This window comes from Salmo salar, chromosome ssa26 (genome assembly GCF_905237065.1).
Source record: "Salmo salar chromosome ssa26, Ssal_v3.1, whole genome shotgun sequence".
NCBI classification, from domain to species: domain Eukaryota; kingdom Metazoa; phylum Chordata; class Actinopteri; order Salmoniformes; family Salmonidae; genus Salmo; species Salmo salar.
In genome coordinates, this window is record NC_059467.1 from 51,823,389 (window position 1) to 51,841,179 (window position 17,791).

Genomic DNA, 17,791 nt, shown 5'->3' on the forward strand with positions numbered 1-17,791 from the left:
TAAACAATGATCATGAAACGTAATTTTGACTGACTGATTTGACGATGACAACGGTTGGGTTTTGACTGACTGATTTGACGATGACAGCGGTTGGGGACTGGTGAATGGCTTAGTGTTGTGATTGGTCAGTTATTAGAAGAGTCTTGGCCTGTGTGATGCGTCTGTGCTCAGGGCCTGGTGTCAGAGCAACAAGCCTGTTGCTGGTAACCAAACTTCCTCGTCAGCCAAGTCCCTACTCATTTACAACCAGGATCAAGATGGCTCCACGGGGATCGGTTACAATCCCGTACATTCCTGCTTGCCTTTTTGTCTCGGCTTTGTCAAACACACACACACAACCCTGTCTGGGGACTGGTGAATCCTTCCTCTACCAACCCAGAGAGGGGTGTTAGGTGTTCCATATGGATTGAATAATGGCTGGCACAGCTTACATGGCATGTTTTCAAACCAGCAGCGTCTCAGAGGACGAGGGCTGATCTAGGATCAGATCCAGCTTGTCCATGTGATCTGATTTTATGATGATCTGATAGACCAAACTGATCGTATATCAGCACTCCTTACTCTGAGAAGCTTTATGAATACAGGCCCTGATCCAGTTTGGAGAAGTGTCAAAGTCAACCTCTTACACAGTTACACTCTCGAGTTGTTGTAGCTTGATAACTAGGAACTCATCCAAGGAATTTCATTTGAGCTCGACCCTGCAGGGAGAGGTGGGGAAGGATCCTATTAGATGGCCCAGGATGCTTAGTGGTAGAGGAACGATCCTATTAGATGGACCAGGATGCTTAGTGGTAGAGGAAGGATCCTATTAGATGGACCAGGATGCTTAGTGGTAGAGGAAGGACCAGATGGACCAGGATGCTTAGTGGTAGAGGAAGGACCAGATGGCCCAGGATGCTTAGTGGTAGAGGAAGGATCGTATTAGATGGCCCAGGATGCTTAGTGGTAGAGGAAGGATCCTATTAGATGGACCAGGATGCTTAGTGGTAGAGGAAGGATCCTATTAGATGGACCAGGATGCTTAGTGGTAGAGGAAGGACCAGATGGACCAGGGTGCTTAGTGGTAGAGGAAGGATCCTATTAGATGGACCAGGATGCTTAGTGGTAGAGGAAGGACCAGATGGACCAGGATGCTTAGTGGTAGAGGAAGGATCCTATTAGATGGCCCAGGATGCTTAGTGGTAGAGGAAGGATCCTATTAGATGGACCAGGGTGCTTAGTGGTAGAGGAAGGATCCTATTAGATGGACCAGGATGCTTAGTGGTAGAGGAAGGATCCTATTAGATGGACCAGGATGCTTAGTGGTAGAGGAAGGATCCTATTAGATGGACCAGGATGCTTAGTGGTAGAGGAAGGATCCTATTAGATGGACCAGGATGCTTAGTGGTAGAGGAAGGATCCTATTAGATGGACCAGGATGCTTAGTGGTAGAGGAAGGATCCTATTAGATGGACCAGGATGCTTAGTGGTAGAGGAAGGATCCTATTAGATGGACCAGGATGCTTAGTGGTAGAGGAAGGATCCTATTAGATGGACCAGGATGCTTAGTGGTAGAGGAAGGATCCTATTAGATGGACCAGGATGCTTAGTGGTAGAGGAAGGATCCTATTAGATGGACCAGGATGCTTAGTGGTAGAGGAAGGACCAGATGGACCAGGATGCTTAGTGGTAGAGGAAGGACCAGATGGCCCAGGATGCTTAGTGGTAGAGGAAGGATCCTATTAGATGGCCCAGGATGCTTAGTGGTAGAGGAAGGACCAGATGGACCAGGATGCTTAGTGGTAGAGGAAGGATCCTATTAGATGGCCCAGGATGCTTAGTGGTAGAGGAAGGACCAGATGGACCAGGATGCTTAGTGGTAGAGGAACGATCCTATTAGATGGACCAGGATGCTTAGTGGTAGAGGAAGGACCAGATGGCCCAGGATGCTTAGTGGTAGAGGAAGGATCCTATTAGATGGACCAGGATGCTTAGTGGTAGAGGAAGGACCAGATGGCCCAGGATGCTTAGTGGTAGAGGAAGGATCCTATTAGATGGACCAGGATGCTTAGTGGTAGAGGAAGGATCCTATTAGATGGACCAGGATGCTTAGTGGTAGAGGAAGGACCAGATGGCCCAGGATGCTTAGTGGTAGAGGAAGGATCGTATTAGATGGACCAGGATGCTTAGTGGTAGAGGAAGGATCCTATTAGATGGCCCAGGATGCTTAGTGGTAGAGGAAGGATCCTTTTAGATGGCCCAGGATGCTTAGTGGTAGAGGAAGGATCCTATTAGATGGACCAGGATGCTTAGTGGTAGAGGAAGGATCCTATTAGATGGCCCAGGATGCTTAGTGGTAGAGGAAGGACCAGATGGCCCAGGATGCTTAGTGGTAGAGGAAGGATCGTATTAGATGGACCAGGATGCTTAGTGGTAGAGGAAGGATCCTATTAGATGGACCAGGATGCTTAGTGGTAGAGGAAGGACCAGATGGCCCAGGATGCTTAGTGGTAGAGGAAGGACCAGATGGCCCAGGATGCTTAGTGGTAGAGGAAGGACCAGATGGACCAGGATGCTTAGTGGTAGAGGAAGGACCAGATGGACCAGGATGCTTAGTGGTAGAGGAAGGATCCTATTAGATGGCCCAGGATGCTTAGTGGTAGAGGAAGGACCAGATGGACCAGGGTGCTTAGTGGTAGAGGAAGGATCCTATTAGATGGACCAGGATGCTTAGTGGTAGAGGAAGGATCCTATTAGATGGACCAGGATGCTTAGTGGTAGAGGAAGGATCCTATTAGATGGACCAGGATGCTTAGTGGTAGAGGAAGGACCAGATGGCCCAGGATGCTTAGTGGTAGAGGAAGGATCCTATTAGATGGCCCAGGATGCTTAGTGGTAGAGGAAGGATCGTATTAGATGGCCCAGGATGCTTAGTGGTAGAGGAAGGATCGTATTAGATGGCCCAGGATGCTTAGTGGTAGAGGAAGGACCAGATGGACCAGGATGCTTAGTGGTAGAGGAAGGATCCTATTAGATGGCCCAGGATGCTTAGTGGTAGAGGAAGGATCATTTTAGATGGACCAGGATGCTTAGTGGTAGAGGAAGGATCCTATTAGATGGACCAGGATGTTTAGTGGTAGAGGAAGGACCAGATGGCCCAGGATGCTTAGTGGTAGAGGAAGGATCCTATTAGATGGACCAGGGTGCTTAGTGGTAGAGGAAGGATCCTATTAGATGGACCAGGATGCTTAGTGGTAGAGGAAGGATCCTATTAGATGGACCAGGGTGCTTAGTGGTAGAGGAAGGACCAGATGGACCAGGATGCTTAGTGGTAGAGGAAGGATCCTATTAGATGGACCAGGATGCTTAGTGGTAGAGGAAGGATCCTATTAGATGGCCCAGGATGCTTAGTGGTAGAGGAAGGACCAGATGGACCAGGATGCTTAGTGGTAGAGGAAGGATCCTATTAGATGGACCAGGATGCTTAGTGGTAGAGGAAGGATCCTATTAGATGGCCCAGGATGCTTAGTGGTAGAGGAAGGACCAGATGGACCAGGATGCTTAGTGGTAGAGGAAGGATCCTATTAGATGGACCAGGATGCTTAGTGGTAGAGGAAGGACCAGATGGACCAGGATGCTTAGTGGTAGAGGAAGGATCCTATTAGATGGCCCAGGAGGCTTAGTGGTAGAGGAAGGATCCTATTAGATGGACCAGGATGCTTAGTGGTAGAGGAAGGATCCTATTAGATGGACCAGGATGCTTAGTGGTAGAGGAAGGACCAGATGGCCCAGGATGCTTAGTGGTAGAGGAAGGATCCTATTAGATGGCCCAGGATGCTTAGTGGTAGAGGAAGGATCGTATTAGATGGCCCAGGATGCTTAGTGGTAGAGGAAGGATCGTATTAGATGGCCCAGGATGCTTAGTGGTAGAGGAAGGACCAGATGGACCAGGATGCTTAGTGGTAGAGGAAGGATCCTATTAGATGGCCCAGGATGCTTAGTGGTAGAGGAAGGATCATTTTAGATGGACCAGGATGCTTAGTGGTAGAGGAAGGATCCTATTAGATGGACCAGGATGCTTAGTGGTAGAGGAAGGACCAGATGGCCCAGGATGCTTAGTGGTAGAGGAAGGATCCTATTAGATGGACCAGGGTGCTTAGTGGTAGAGGAAGGATCCTATTAGATGGACCAGGATGCTTAGTGGTAGAGGAAGGATCCTATTAGATGGACCAGGATGCTTAGTGGTAGAGGAAGGATCCTATTAGATGGACCAGGATGCTTAGTGGTAGAGGAAGGATCCTATTAGATGGACCAGGGTGCTTAGTGGTAGAGGAAGGACCAGATGGCCCAGGATGCTTAGTGGTAGAGGAAGGATCCTATTAGATGGCCCAGGATGCTTAGTGGTAGAGGAAGGATCGTATTAGATGGCCCAGGATGCTTAGTGGTAGAGGAAGGACCAGATGGCCCAGGATGCTTAGTGGTAGAGGAAGGACCAGATGGACCAGGATGCTTAGTGGTAGAGGAAGGATCCTATTAGATGGCCCAGGGTGCTTAGTGGTAGAGGAAGGATCCTATTAGATGGACCAGGATGCTTAGTGGTAGAGGAAGGATCCTATTAGATGGACCAGGGTGCTTAGTGGTAGAGGAAGGATCCTATTAGATGGACCAGGATGCTTAGTGGTAGAGGAAGGATTGTATTAGATGGACCAGGGTGCTTAGTGGTAGAGGAAGGATCGTATTAGATGGACCAGGATGCTTAGTGGTAGAGGAAGGATTGTATTAGATGGACCAGGATGCTTAGTGGTAGAGGAAGGATCCTATTAGATGGACCAGGATGCTTAGTGGTAGAGGAAGGATCCTATTAGATGGACCAGGGTGCTTAGTGGTAGAGGAAGGATCGTATTAGATGGCCCAGGATGCTTAGTGGTAGAGGAAGGACCAGATGGCCCAGGATGCTTAGTGGTAGAGGAAGGATCGTATTAGATGGACCAGGATGCTTAGTGGTAGAGGAAGGATCCTATTAGATGGACCAGGATGCTTAGTGGTAGAGGAAGGATCCTATTAGATGGCCCAGGATGCTTAGTGGTAGAGGAAGGATCCTATTAGATGGACCAGGATGCTTAGTGGTAGAGGAAGGATCCTATTAGATGGACCAGGATGCTTAGTGGTAGAGGAAGGACCAGATGGCCCAGGATGCTTAGTGGTAGAGGAAGGATCCTATTAGATGGACCAGGATGCTTAGTGGTAGAGGAAGGATCCTATTAGATGGCCCAGGATGCTTAGTGGTAGAGGAAGGATCCTATTAGATGGACCAGGATGCTTAGTGGTAGAGGAAGGATTGTATTAGATGGCCCAGGATGCTTAGTGGTAGAGGAAGGACCAGATGGACCAGGATGCTTAGTGGTAGAGGAAGGATCCTATTAGATGGCCCAGGATGCTTAGTGGTAGAGGAAGGATCCTATTAGATGTACCAGGATGCTTAGTGGTAGAGGAAGGATCCTATTAGATGGACCAGGATGCTTAGTGGTAGAGGAAGGACCAGATGGCCCAGGATGCTTAGTGGTAGAGGAAGGATTGTATTAGATGGCCCAGGATGCTTAGTGATACACTAGTCTACTCTATTCCACTTCACAGGAGAGCATGGATGTAAGTCCATCACAAACACAAGATGGAGCCAGTCCTGAAGACTCCTTCATCTCAGTGGGTGAGGACATCTGTTCCTTGGTGGAACCAGAGAATTACCTGAGACTGAGAAACTCTCTGCTTCAGAGACTAGAGGAGAACAGACAGGTCAATAAAGAGGACAGACTAGAGTCGAGCCAGCTCCCACCAGCTCCTCTACAGTCAACAGTAGAGTCTGGTGGTCAGGCCAGTCACCTCTCAGTCCCCTCTGACAGACTGACTCAGAACAATACCACGTCATATACCACCAGCAAGCTCTCATCATCCCCTTTGGTACAAAACAGAACATTGGATAGCAGAAAGCTATCCTCTTCTCTCTGCAGTGTTACACACCAGCCTGACCATGCTAGTCAATTCTCCCCAACAGGGCTGAGTAGTCCGGGACAGAAACCACTAGGTTCCGGACACTTCTCATCTCCTGGTCGATATCAGGGTGGTTTGGTAAAGAGGGCAACATCAGACGGTCTAGGTGAGATCTCAGCCTCTCTCCAGAGGATGATCCAGAGGAAGAGAGAGGAGGAGGGCAGTCTTTCTGGACCGCTGCAGAGACTAGTTCAGTTGGCAGAGACTGTGTTTCAGTGTGGGCCTAACACACAGCCCTGGGGGACGCCATCTGGGCTATCAGCCAGGGAAGGGACCCTCTGCCCTTCCACAGGTGCCAGGGGCTCCACGCCTGACCCCATCCAACCTGACCCACTCCCCAATCCAGCCTCAGCCAGGCTGTCTGCCCTCACAGCCCTCCTGGCCAGACAGGGACTCCCTGGGGGCGCACAGGGGACAAGGTACCCCACACAGAGGGCCGATGTGGAGGGAGACAGTCAGGGACGGAGCACAGTCAAGCCTAACAGCAGCACTACTCAGAGAGGTGAGACAGTCAGGACGGAGCACAGTCAAGTCTAACAGCACTCAGAGAGGTGAGACAGTCAGGGACAGAGCACAGTCAAGTCTAACAGCACTCAGAGAGGTGAGAGAGACAGTCAGGGACGGAGCACAGTCAAGTCTAACAGCACTCAGAGAGGTGAGAGAGACAGTCAGAACAGAGCACAGTCAAGTCTAACTGTACTTAGAGAGGTGAGAGAGACAGGGACGGAGCACAGTCAAGTCTAACAGTACTCAGAGAGGTGAGAGATGCATGCTTCAAAATATGTACAAACGTAGTACGCATTCTAGAAGTTCCCTCCGTGCTTCATTTCGCATACTTTAATTTAGACTCGTGCTCTAATTTGAGTGCTCTGAGCATGGTTACACAGAGTTTCTAAACCCAGAGGCACAACATCACGAGACTTCTGGGAACGCTTGAGAAGCAAATCAAACACACCAGACCGGGGTTTGGGGTTTAGAGACCAAACACACCAGACCGGGGTTTGGGGTTTATAGACCAGACAGACCAGACCGGGGTTTGGGGTTTATAGAAGACCAAACAGACCAGACCAGGGTTTGGGGTTTATAGACCAAACAGACCAGACCGGGGTTTGGGGTTTAGAGACCAGACAGACCAGACCGGGGTTTGGGGTTTAGAGAAGACCAAACAGACCAGACCGGGGTTTGGGGTTTAGACACCAAACAGACCAGACCAGGGTTTGGGGTTTATAGACCAGACAGACCAGACCGGGGTTTGGGGTTTATAGACCAAACAGACCAGACCGGGGTTTGGGGTTTAGAGACCAAACAGACCAGACCGGGGTTTGGGGTTTAGAGAAGACCAGACCAGACCGGGGTTTGGGGTTTATAGACCAAACAGACCAGACCCGGGGTTTGGGGTTTAGACACCAAACAGACCAGACCAGGGTTTGGGGTTTAGACACCAGACAGACCAGACCGGGGTTTGGGGTTTATAGACCAAACAGACCAGACCGGGGTTTGGGGTTTATAGAAGACCAGACAGACCAGACCGGGGTTTGGGGTTTATAGACCAAACAGACCAGACCGGGGTTTGGGGTTTATAGACCAAACAGACCAGACCGGGGTTTGGGGTTTAGAGAAGACCAGACCAGACCGGGGTTTGGGGTTTATAGACCAAACAGACCAGACCGGGGTTTGGGGTTTATAGACCAAACAGACCAGACCGGGGTTTGGGGTTTATAGACCAAACAGACCAGACCGGGGTTTGGGGTTTATAGACCAAACAGACCAGACCAGGGTTTGGGGTTTAGAGACCAAACAGACCAGACCGGGGTTTGGGGTTTAGAGACCAGACAGACCAGACCGGGGTTTGGGGTTTAGAGAAGAAGACAATGTCAATGATGAAACATTCTTCCTTAGTTGTTAATTTTCTCCAGATGTAAAGGTACAACCCAGAGTGGAGATTCAGTAGTTCAACATGTTAATACTCCAACCTTGTGAAAGTGATAAAATGACAACTTTTCATTTCCTTCCAAACAAATTACTTCATTATCAAAGGCGTGTTTTTTATTTGTCATCTGGGCACGTCTCCGTTGGACGCCAGACGGCCATTAGACCCCATGACGTGTTTCTGGTCATGAGCTCAGCTAGCTGTCGTCACCGTGACAACACCTACAGGTGGGATGGGGGATTTCTATTGGAGAAGTAGTTTCTGTCTATCTTCATACTGTCTGTCTTTATACTGTACTGTCTGTCTGTCTTCATACTGTACTGTCTATCTTCATACTGTACTATCTTCATACTGTACTGTCTATCTTCATACTGTACTGTCTGTCTTCATACTGTACTGTCTGTCTTCATACTGTACTGTCTGTCTTCATACTGTCTATCTTTATACTGTACTGTTTGTCTTCATACTGTACTGTCTATATTCATACTGTACTGTTTGTCTTCATACTGTACTGTCTATATTCATACTGTACATCTTTATACTGTCTATCTTCATACTGTACTGTATATCTTCATAATGTCTGTCTTCATACTGTACTGTATATCTTCATAATGTCTGTCTTCATACTGTACTGTATATCTTCATAATGTCTGTCTTCATACTGTACTGTATATCTTCATAATGTCTGTCTTCATACTGTACTGTATATCTTCATAATGTCTGTCTATCTTTATACTGTACTGTATATCTTCATACTGTACTGTATATCTTCATACTGTACTGTCTGTCTTCATACTGTACTGTCTGTCTATCTTCATACTGTCTGTCTTCATACTGTACTGTCTGTCTTCATACTGTACTGTCTATCTTCATACTGTACTGTCTATCTTCATACTGTACTGTCTATCTTCATACTGTACTGTCTGTCTTCATACTGTACTGTCTGTCTATCTTCATACTGTACTGTCTGTCTTCATACTGTACTGTCTGTCTATCTTCATACTGTACTGTCTGTCTATCTTCATACTGTACTGTCTGTCTATCTTCATACTGTACTGTCTATCTTCATACTGTACTGTCTATCTTCATACTGTACTGTCTGTCTTCATACTGTACTGTCTGTCTATCTTTATACTGTCTGTCTTCATACTGTACTGTCTGTATATCTTCATACTGTACTGTCTGTATATCTTCATACTGTTCTGTCTATCTTCATACTGTCTGTCTTCATACTGTACTGTCTGTATATCTTCATACTGTACTGTCTGTCTATTTTCATACTGTCTGTATATCTTCATACTGTACTGTCTGTATATCTTCATACTGTACTGTCTATCTTCATACTGTACTGTACTGTCTATCTTCATACTGTACTGTCTGTCTGTCTTCATACTGTACTGTACTGTACTGTCTATCTTCATACTGTACTGTCTGTCTATCTTCATACTGTACTGTCTGTCTATCTTCATACTGTACTGTACTGTACTGTCTATCTTCATACTGTACGGTACTGTATATCTTCATACTGTACTGTCTATCTATCTTCATACTGTACTGTACTGTCTATCTTCATACTGTACTGTACTGTCTATCTTCATACTGTACTGTCTGTCTGTCTTCATACTGTACTGTCTGTCTATCTTCATACTGTACTGTACTGTCTATCTTCATACTGTACGGTACTGTATATCTTCATACTGTACTGTCTATCTATCTTCATACTGTACTGTACTGTCTATCTTCATACTGTACTGTACTGTCTATCTTCATACTGTACTGTCTGTATATCTTCATACTGTACTGTCTGTATATCTTCATACTGTACTGTACTGTCTATCTTCATACTGTAGTGTCTGTATATCTTCATACTGTAGTGTCTGTCTGTCTTCATACTGTAGTGTCTGTATATCTTCATACTGTAGTGTCTGTCTATCTTCATACTGTAGTGTCTGTATATCTTCATACTGTAGTGTCTGTCTGTCTTCATACTGTAGTGTCTGTATATCTTCATACTGTAGTGTCTGTATATCTTCATACTGTAGTGTCTGTCTGTCTTCATACTGTAGTGTCTGTATATCTTCATACTGTAGTGTCTGTCTGTCTTCATACTGTAGTGTCTGTCTGTCTTCATACTGTAGTTGAGAAGTAGAAACACACTAAAGGGTTTTAACAAAAGACTGTAAACTTCCAGGAGTTGGTCTGATGTGGGTTCGTGATGTCATCAGCCTCCATCTTTGTTGAGGAACAGTGGAGAACATAATAATATGACCACCTATTGAGAAGTGCCTGTTATGAAGTAAATCAGCTGTTAAAGGAGACTTAACATAGACTGGTAGTACTGTAAGGCAGTGACAGTAGATCATTGGCTTCAAGAGGCTTTGTAGAGGATATCGGGCAGAGTGAGATTGGGTCAGAATACTGTTGAAACGGTTTCCTTTACCCTGATAGTGACTTCTGAGCTCATCATACACTGGGTCCCTTGGGTCTGTCTCTCAGGTGTAGATGGCATGCCTTGGAGCAGGGGAGAGGATCTCTCTCCCTCTCCCTCTGTCTCTCTGTCTCTCTCTGTCTCTCGGTCTCTCTCTCTCTGTCTCTCTCTCTCTGTCTCTCTGTCTCTGTCTCTCTGTCTCTGTCTCTGTCTCTCTCCCTTTCTCTCTCTCTCCCCCTCTCTCTCTCTCTCTCTCTCTGAGTAGATGGCGTCCATTGGAGCAGGCCTGCCCTGGGGGGCTGCTTGTTCCCTGTGCGGGGTTGTGTCCTGCCTGTGCGGGGTTGTGTCCTGCCTGTGCGGGGTTGTGTCCTCAGGGTTGACCACCCTCCGGTCCTGGGCAGAGGGGAGCCTGGAGGATACTTCACCCAGAGCCTCATCTACACAGCCAGCCCTCCACACACAGGTCAGCTCTTCTTCTGCTTCTACTTGTCGTTGTCAATGTATTGGAATGTATTTTACATACCTTTTAGTGTAAATAGTGAACATAAATTTTTCAATGGTGAATAAAAAAAGCTTATATATTATAAAAGCAATATATTTGAATGTATTTAGCATACACTCTGTATAGTCAGTGGCCACGTATTTTCCAAAGGTAAATAAAAAAAAACATGCTTTTTCCCCTCAGGTTACGGAGTCGACAAAGAGCAGAATGTGAGTGTAGATGTCCTTCACCTGTTCCTGTGAGACCACTGCATGCAGTACACATCCCTATCCACAAGGGGGAGATGTAGACCACTGCAGTACACCTCCCTATCCACAAGGGGGAGATGTAGACCACTGCAGTACATCTCTCTATCCACAAGGGGGAGATGTAGACCACTGCAGTACACCTCCCTATCCACAAGGGGGAGATGTAGACCACTGCATGCAGTACACCTCTCTATCCACAAGGGGGAGATGTAGACCACTGCAGTACACCTCTCTATCCACAAGGGGGGAGATGTAGACCACTGCAGTACACCTCTCTATCCACAAGGGGAGATGTAGACCACTGCAGTACACCTCCCCTATCCACAAGGGGGAGATGTAGACCACTGCAGTACACCTCTCTATCCACAAGGGGGAGATGTAGACCACTGCAGTACACCTCTCTATCCACAAGGGGGAGATGTAGACCACTGCAGTACACCTCTCTATCCACAAGGGGGAGATGTAGACCACTGCAGTACACCTCTCTATCCACAAGGGGGAGATGTAGACCACTGCATGCAGTACACCTCTCTATCCACAAGGGGGAGATGTAGACCACTGCAGTACACCTCCCTATCCACAAGGGGAGATGTAGACCACTGCAGTACACCTCTCTATCCACAAGGGGGAGATGTAGACCACTGCAGTACACCTCTCTATCCACAAGGGGGAGATGTAGACCACTGCAGTACACCTCTCTATCCACAAGGGGGAGATGTAGACCACTGCAGTACACCTCCCTATCCACAAGGGGGAGATGTAGACCACTGCAGTACACCTCTCTATCCACAAGGGGGAGATGTAGACCACTGCAGTACACCTCCCTATCCACAAGGGGGAGATGTAGACCACTGCAGTACACCTCCCTATCCACAAGGGGGAGATGTAGACCACTGCATGCAGTACACCTCTCTATCCACAAGGGGGAGATGTAGACCACTGCATGCAGTACACCTCTCTATCCACAAGGGGGAGATGTAGACCACTGCAGTACACCTCCCTATCCACAAGGGGGAGATGTAGACCACTTTCTGATATCAGTCTCATTATAGAAGTCTATGGTAACAGTCTCATGTTCAGTACCAGGCATCTGGTCCAGTAGCTATGGTAACAGTCTCATGTTCAGTAGCTATGGTAACAGTCTCGTGTTCAGTACCAGGCATCTGGTCCAGTAGCTATGGTAACAGTCTTGTGTTCAGTACCAGGCATCTGGTCCAGTAGCTATGGTAACAGTCTCGTGTTCAGTACCAGGCATCTGGTCCAGTAGCTATGATGGATTGGACACATTCCTTGTTAGAAGGTTAAACCAACTGTCGTGCTGAGGTAGCGTGTGGTGTGTGAGGTAGCGTGTGAGGTAGCGTGTGGCGTGTGAGGTAGCGTGTGGCGTGTGAGGTAGCGTGTGGCGTGTGAGGTAGCGTGTGGCATGTGAGGTAGCGTGTGGTGTGTGAGGTAGCGTGTGGCGTGTGATGTACCGTGTGGCGTGTGAGGTAGCGTGTGGCGTATGAGGTAGCGTGTGGCGTGTGAGGTAGCGTGTGGGTTAGCGTGTGAGGTAGCGTGTGGCGTGTGAGGTAGCGTGTGGCATGTGGGGTAGCGTGTGGGTTAGCGTGTGAGGTAGCATGTGGCGTGTGAGGTAGCGTGTGGCGTGTGGGGTAGCGTGTGTCGTGTGAGGTAGCGTGTGGCGTGTGAGGTAGCGTGTGGCGTGTGAGGTAGAGTGTGAGGTAGCGTGTGAGGTAGCGTGTGGCGTGTGGGGTAGCGTGTGTCGTGTGAGGTAGCGTGTGGCGTGTGAGGTAGCGTGTGGCGTGTGAGGTAGCGTGTGAGGTAGCGTGTGGCGTGTGGGGTAGCGTGTGGCGTGTGGGGTAGCGTGCGGCGTGTGGGGTAGCGTGTGGCGTGTGGGGTAGCGTGTGGCGTGTGAGGTAGCGTGTGGCGTGTGAGGTAGCGTGTGAGGTAGCGTGTGAGGTAGCGTGTGGCGTAGCGTGTGGCGTGTGGGGTAGCGTGTGGCGTGTGGGGTAGCGTGTGGGGTAGCGTGTGTCGTGTGGGGTAGCGTGTGAGGTAGCGTGTGGCGTGTGAGGTAGCGTGTGAGGTAGCGTGTGGCGTAGCGTGTGGCGTGTGGGGTAGCGTGTGGCGTGTGGGGTAGCGTGTGGCGTGTGGGGTAGCGTGTGGCGTGTGAGGTAGCGTGTGGCGTGTGAGGTAGCGTGTGAGGTAGCGTGTGGCGTGTGGGGTAGCGTGTGGCGTGTGGGGTAGCGTGTGGCGTGTGGGGGTAGCGTGTGGCGTGTGGGGTAGCGTGTGGCGTGTGGGGTAGCGTGTGAGGTAGCGTGTGGTGCGTGTGGGGTAGCGTGTGGCGTGTGGGGTAGCGTGTGGCGTGTGGGGTAGCGTGTGAGGTAGCGTGTGAGGTAGCGTGTGGGGTAGCGTGTGGCGTGTGAGGTAGCGTGTGGCGTGTGAGGTAGCGTGTGAGGTAGCGTGTGAGGTAGCGTGTGGGGTAGCGTGTGGCGTGTGGGGTAGCGTGTGGCGTGTGGGGTAGCGTGTGGCGTGTGGGGTAGCGTGTGGCGTGTGGGGTAGCGTGTGGCGTCTGGCAGCGTGGTATGGAATCTGTTTACTAGTCCTGGCACCAGAACTAGATGTTGTGTGTTGAGTTTGTCAGCAGGAGAGAACAACTGTCATGAAGCTTTATTCCTCTACTTCATTACAACAGACTGGCTGTTGATTTCCTGTGTTTAATGAGAGACAGGCTGCGTCCCAAATGGAAGCCTACTCCCTATATAGTGCCCTGCTGGTTAAAACCAATGCAGTATAAAAGGAAGAGGGAGCCATTTGGGACGTATCCAACAATAGTTTAGACTGTAGAGATCCTGCTGAGTCGTGGTAAACAAGGTGATTTGCATCCAGACAGTCAGATGTCCTGGGAGGAGATGGGAGGAGTGTTGGGAGATGGTGTCCTGGGAGGAGATGGTGTCCTGGGAGACTCATGCCTGGACTCCCTTAAGACTAGAGGACTCCAAGGACTGTACTCTGAACATAACCAATCTGGTCTACTTCCTCTGGGTAATAAGACTAGACAGACTAGACGTTTGATCGGTAGTTTCCTCAACACAGATTAAGCCTGGGACTAAACGCAAACTCAAATCTCCATTTGAGCATGCTGTTAAATCCAGGATTAGGTTTAACCTGTGTCCGGGAAACTTCCCCTTGATTGTTGATTTATAAGAACTTTTTTTAAATTTTATATTGCTAATATTATAGAGTTGATGTTCTGTAAACTGAGTGGTCACCTGAGGCGTCCATATTGGTTTGGTAAAGATGGGTGAAGCTCTCATCCCTTCCCTGACCCCTCTCCCCGTCCCTCTCGTCCTCCCCCAGACAGGACAGGCGAAGGCTGAGGACTTTGTCTCTGAGCTGCTCGGAATCATTTGTCCTGAGAGACGAGACCAGAGCAGAGAGCAGCCGCTCCTGCGGTGGTTAGAGGTGAGCGCCTTAGGATTTCCTCTCAGTGTTTCCCCTAGAATATTGTCCAGACGGGGGTCCCACAAAAACCCCAACAATCAGGGCCTCTCGAACCAAAATCTTCAGTTGAAATGAATCTAGTGTGATTTATCTGTGACAGATCCATCATTCCTTTCCTTGTTCCAGTTCTCCCTTCCTCTGGCCCGGCTGGATAGAGGACACTGTCATCCAGTCAGTCTGTTTCCTCAACACAGACTACAGACCCAGTGTTCCCCACACCTCAACACAGACTACAGACCCAGTGTTCCCCACACCTCAACACAGACTACAGACCCAGTGTTCCCCACACCTCAACACAGACTACAGACCCAGTGTTCCCCACACCTCAACACAGACTACAGACCCAGCGTTCCCCACACCTCAACACAGACTACAGACCCAGTGTTCCCCCACACCTCAACACAGACTACAGACCCAGTGTTCCCCACACCTCAACACAGACTACAGACCCAGTGTTCCCCACACCTCAACACAGACTACAGACCCAGTGTTCCCCACCACCTCAACACAGACTACAGACCCAGTGTTCCCCACCACCTCAACACAGACTACAGACCCAGTGTTCCACACACCTCAACACAGACTACAGACCCAGTGTTCCCCACCACCTCAACACAGACTACAGACCCAGTGTTCCACACACCTCAACACAGACTACAGACCCAGTGTTCCCCACACCTCAACACAGACTACAGACCCAGTGTTCCCCACACCTCAACACAGACTACAGACCCAGTGTTCCCCACCACCTCAACACAGACTACAGACCCAGTGTTCCCCACACCTCAACACAGACTACAAGACCCAGTGTTCCCCACACCTCAACACAGACTACAGACCCAGTGTTCCCCACCACCTCAACACAGACTACAGACCCAGTGTTCCCCACCACCTCAACACAGACTACAGACCCAGTGTTCCCCACCACCTCAACACAGACTACAGACCCAGTGTTCCCCACCACCTCAACACAGACTACAGACCCAGTGTTCCCCACCACCTCAACACAGACTACAGACCCAGTGTTCCCCACCACCTCAACACAGACTACAGACCCAGTGTTCCCCACCACCTCAACACAGACTACAGACCCAGTGTTCCCCACACCTCAACACAGACTACAGACCCAGTGTTCCCCACCACCTCAACACAGACTACAGACCCAGTGTTCCCCACCACCTCAACACAGACTACAGACCCAGTGTTCCCCACACCTCAACACAGACTACAGACCCAGTGTTCCCCACACCTCAACACAGACTACAGACCCAGTGTTCCCCACCACCTCAACACAGACTACAGACCCAGTGTTCCCCACACCTCAACACAGACTACAGACCCAGTGTTCCCCACACCTCAACACAGACTACAGACCCAGTGTTCCCCACACCTCAACACAGACTACAGACCCAGTGTTCCCCACCACCTCAACACAGACTACAGACCCAGTGTTCCCCACACCTCAACACAGACTACAGACCCAGTGTTCCCCACACCTCAACACAGACTACAGACCCAGTGTTCCCCACACCTCAACACAGACTACAGACCCAGTGTTCCCCACCACCTCAACACAGACTACAGACCCAGTGTTCCCCACACCTCAACACAGACTACAGACCCAGTGTTCCCCACACCTCAACACAGACTACAGACCCAGTGTTCCCCACACCTCAACACAGACTACAGACCCAGTGTTCCCCACACCTCAACACAGACTACAGACCCAGTGTTCCCCACACCTCAACACAGACTACAGACCCAGTGTTCCCCACCACCTCAACACAGACTACAGACCCAGTGTTCCCCACACCTCAACACAGACTACAGACCCAGTGTTCCCCACACCTCAACACAGACTACAGACCCAGTGTTCCCCACACCTCAACACAGACTACAGACCCAGTGTTCCCCACACCTCAACACAGACTACAGACCCAGTGTTCCCCACCACAGACTACAGACCCAGTGTTCCCCACACCTCAACACAGACTACAGACCCAGTGTTCCCCACCACCTCAGTAAGACAGACTACAGACCCAGTGTTCCCCACACCTCAACACAGACTACAGACCCAGTGTTCCCCACCACCTCAGTAAGACAGACTACAGACCCAGTGTTCCCCACCACAGACTACAGACCCAGTGTTCCCCACACCTCAACACAGACTACAGACCCAGTGTTCCCCACCACCTCAGTAAGACATGTTCACTGACCTTCACCCTCCTCAGGATCCCAGTGAAAACCAACAGCCTCCTTCAGGATACAAAACAATCCATCTTTATTAAAACGTTTCAACTTGTTAGGATGAAGAGAGATGTGACAGGTGATGAGATGTTCGTCCTCCAGCTTCGACTAGTGGAAAGTCATGTTGTGTGTTTGAGAAGGCTGCTTTTCCCCGCTGGTTAAATACCTACATGTTCAACATTACCACAGGCTTCCTCCTACACAATACTACAACCAAAGAGCACCACTGGTGAAAATATTTACAGACAGACAATGTACATTTTTAGGTGTTTTTCTTTAAAAAAAAACATTTTATATAAACAAGAAAAGTGTTTTTTTTTTTTTTTTGCATTTGAAACTCTGTAGGTGAAAGTAGCCTCTCAGTGTGTAGCGTTGTCCTCGTCCTGTTCTACAGAACAACAGCTGAGAGGACTGATCCACTGACCCACTGGCTCTGACCTGTCAGGAAACTGACCCGGAGTCAGGGGACGAATCACAAATACCACCTTATTCCCTGTATAGTGCACTAGTTTTGACCAGAGCTTTTGGCCATAGGTCATCTACATAATGAATAGGTTGCTATTTGGGATACACCCTCAGTCAGACCTGACCGGCTACAGGAGGTACTAAGGAAGTGACAACACCACCACCACAGTAAAACAAGATGGAGGAATCTAACCACAGAACAGACAATATGTGAAGACACTGTGAAAGACTCGTACCAGAATGCTGCCTTTTGAAAAATAAACATGTTGCCTTTGAATAGTATCCTGCCTGATTCAGGACTAGCCTTTCATCCCAGGGTATAACAGGTGAATCAGGACTAGCCTTTCATCCCAGGGTATAACAGGTGATTCAGAACTAGCCTTTCATCCCAGGGTATAACAGGTGAATCAGGACTAGCCTTTCATCCCAGGGTATAACAGGTGATTCAG

At 49.0% G+C, this 17,791-nt stretch overlaps 1 long non-coding RNA gene across 11 annotated transcripts in view; it reads left to right on the forward strand.

Moving 5' to 3' along the window:
- Nucleotides 1-17,703: 17,703 nt before the first annotated feature.
- Nucleotides 17,704-17,791, forward strand: part of LOC123730739 (uncharacterized) — a 1,552-nt gene continuing 1,464 nt past the window's right edge. For 9 of the 11 annotated variants that reach the window (XR_006762149.1, XR_006762157.1, XR_006762151.1 and 6 more), the window contains exon 1: nt 17,762-17,791. This exon is cut by the window's right edge and continues 143 nt beyond it. This is a non-coding gene — a long non-coding RNA (uncharacterized lncRNA). The other 2 variants (XR_006762148.1, XR_006762156.1) reach the window with 2 other exon arrangements.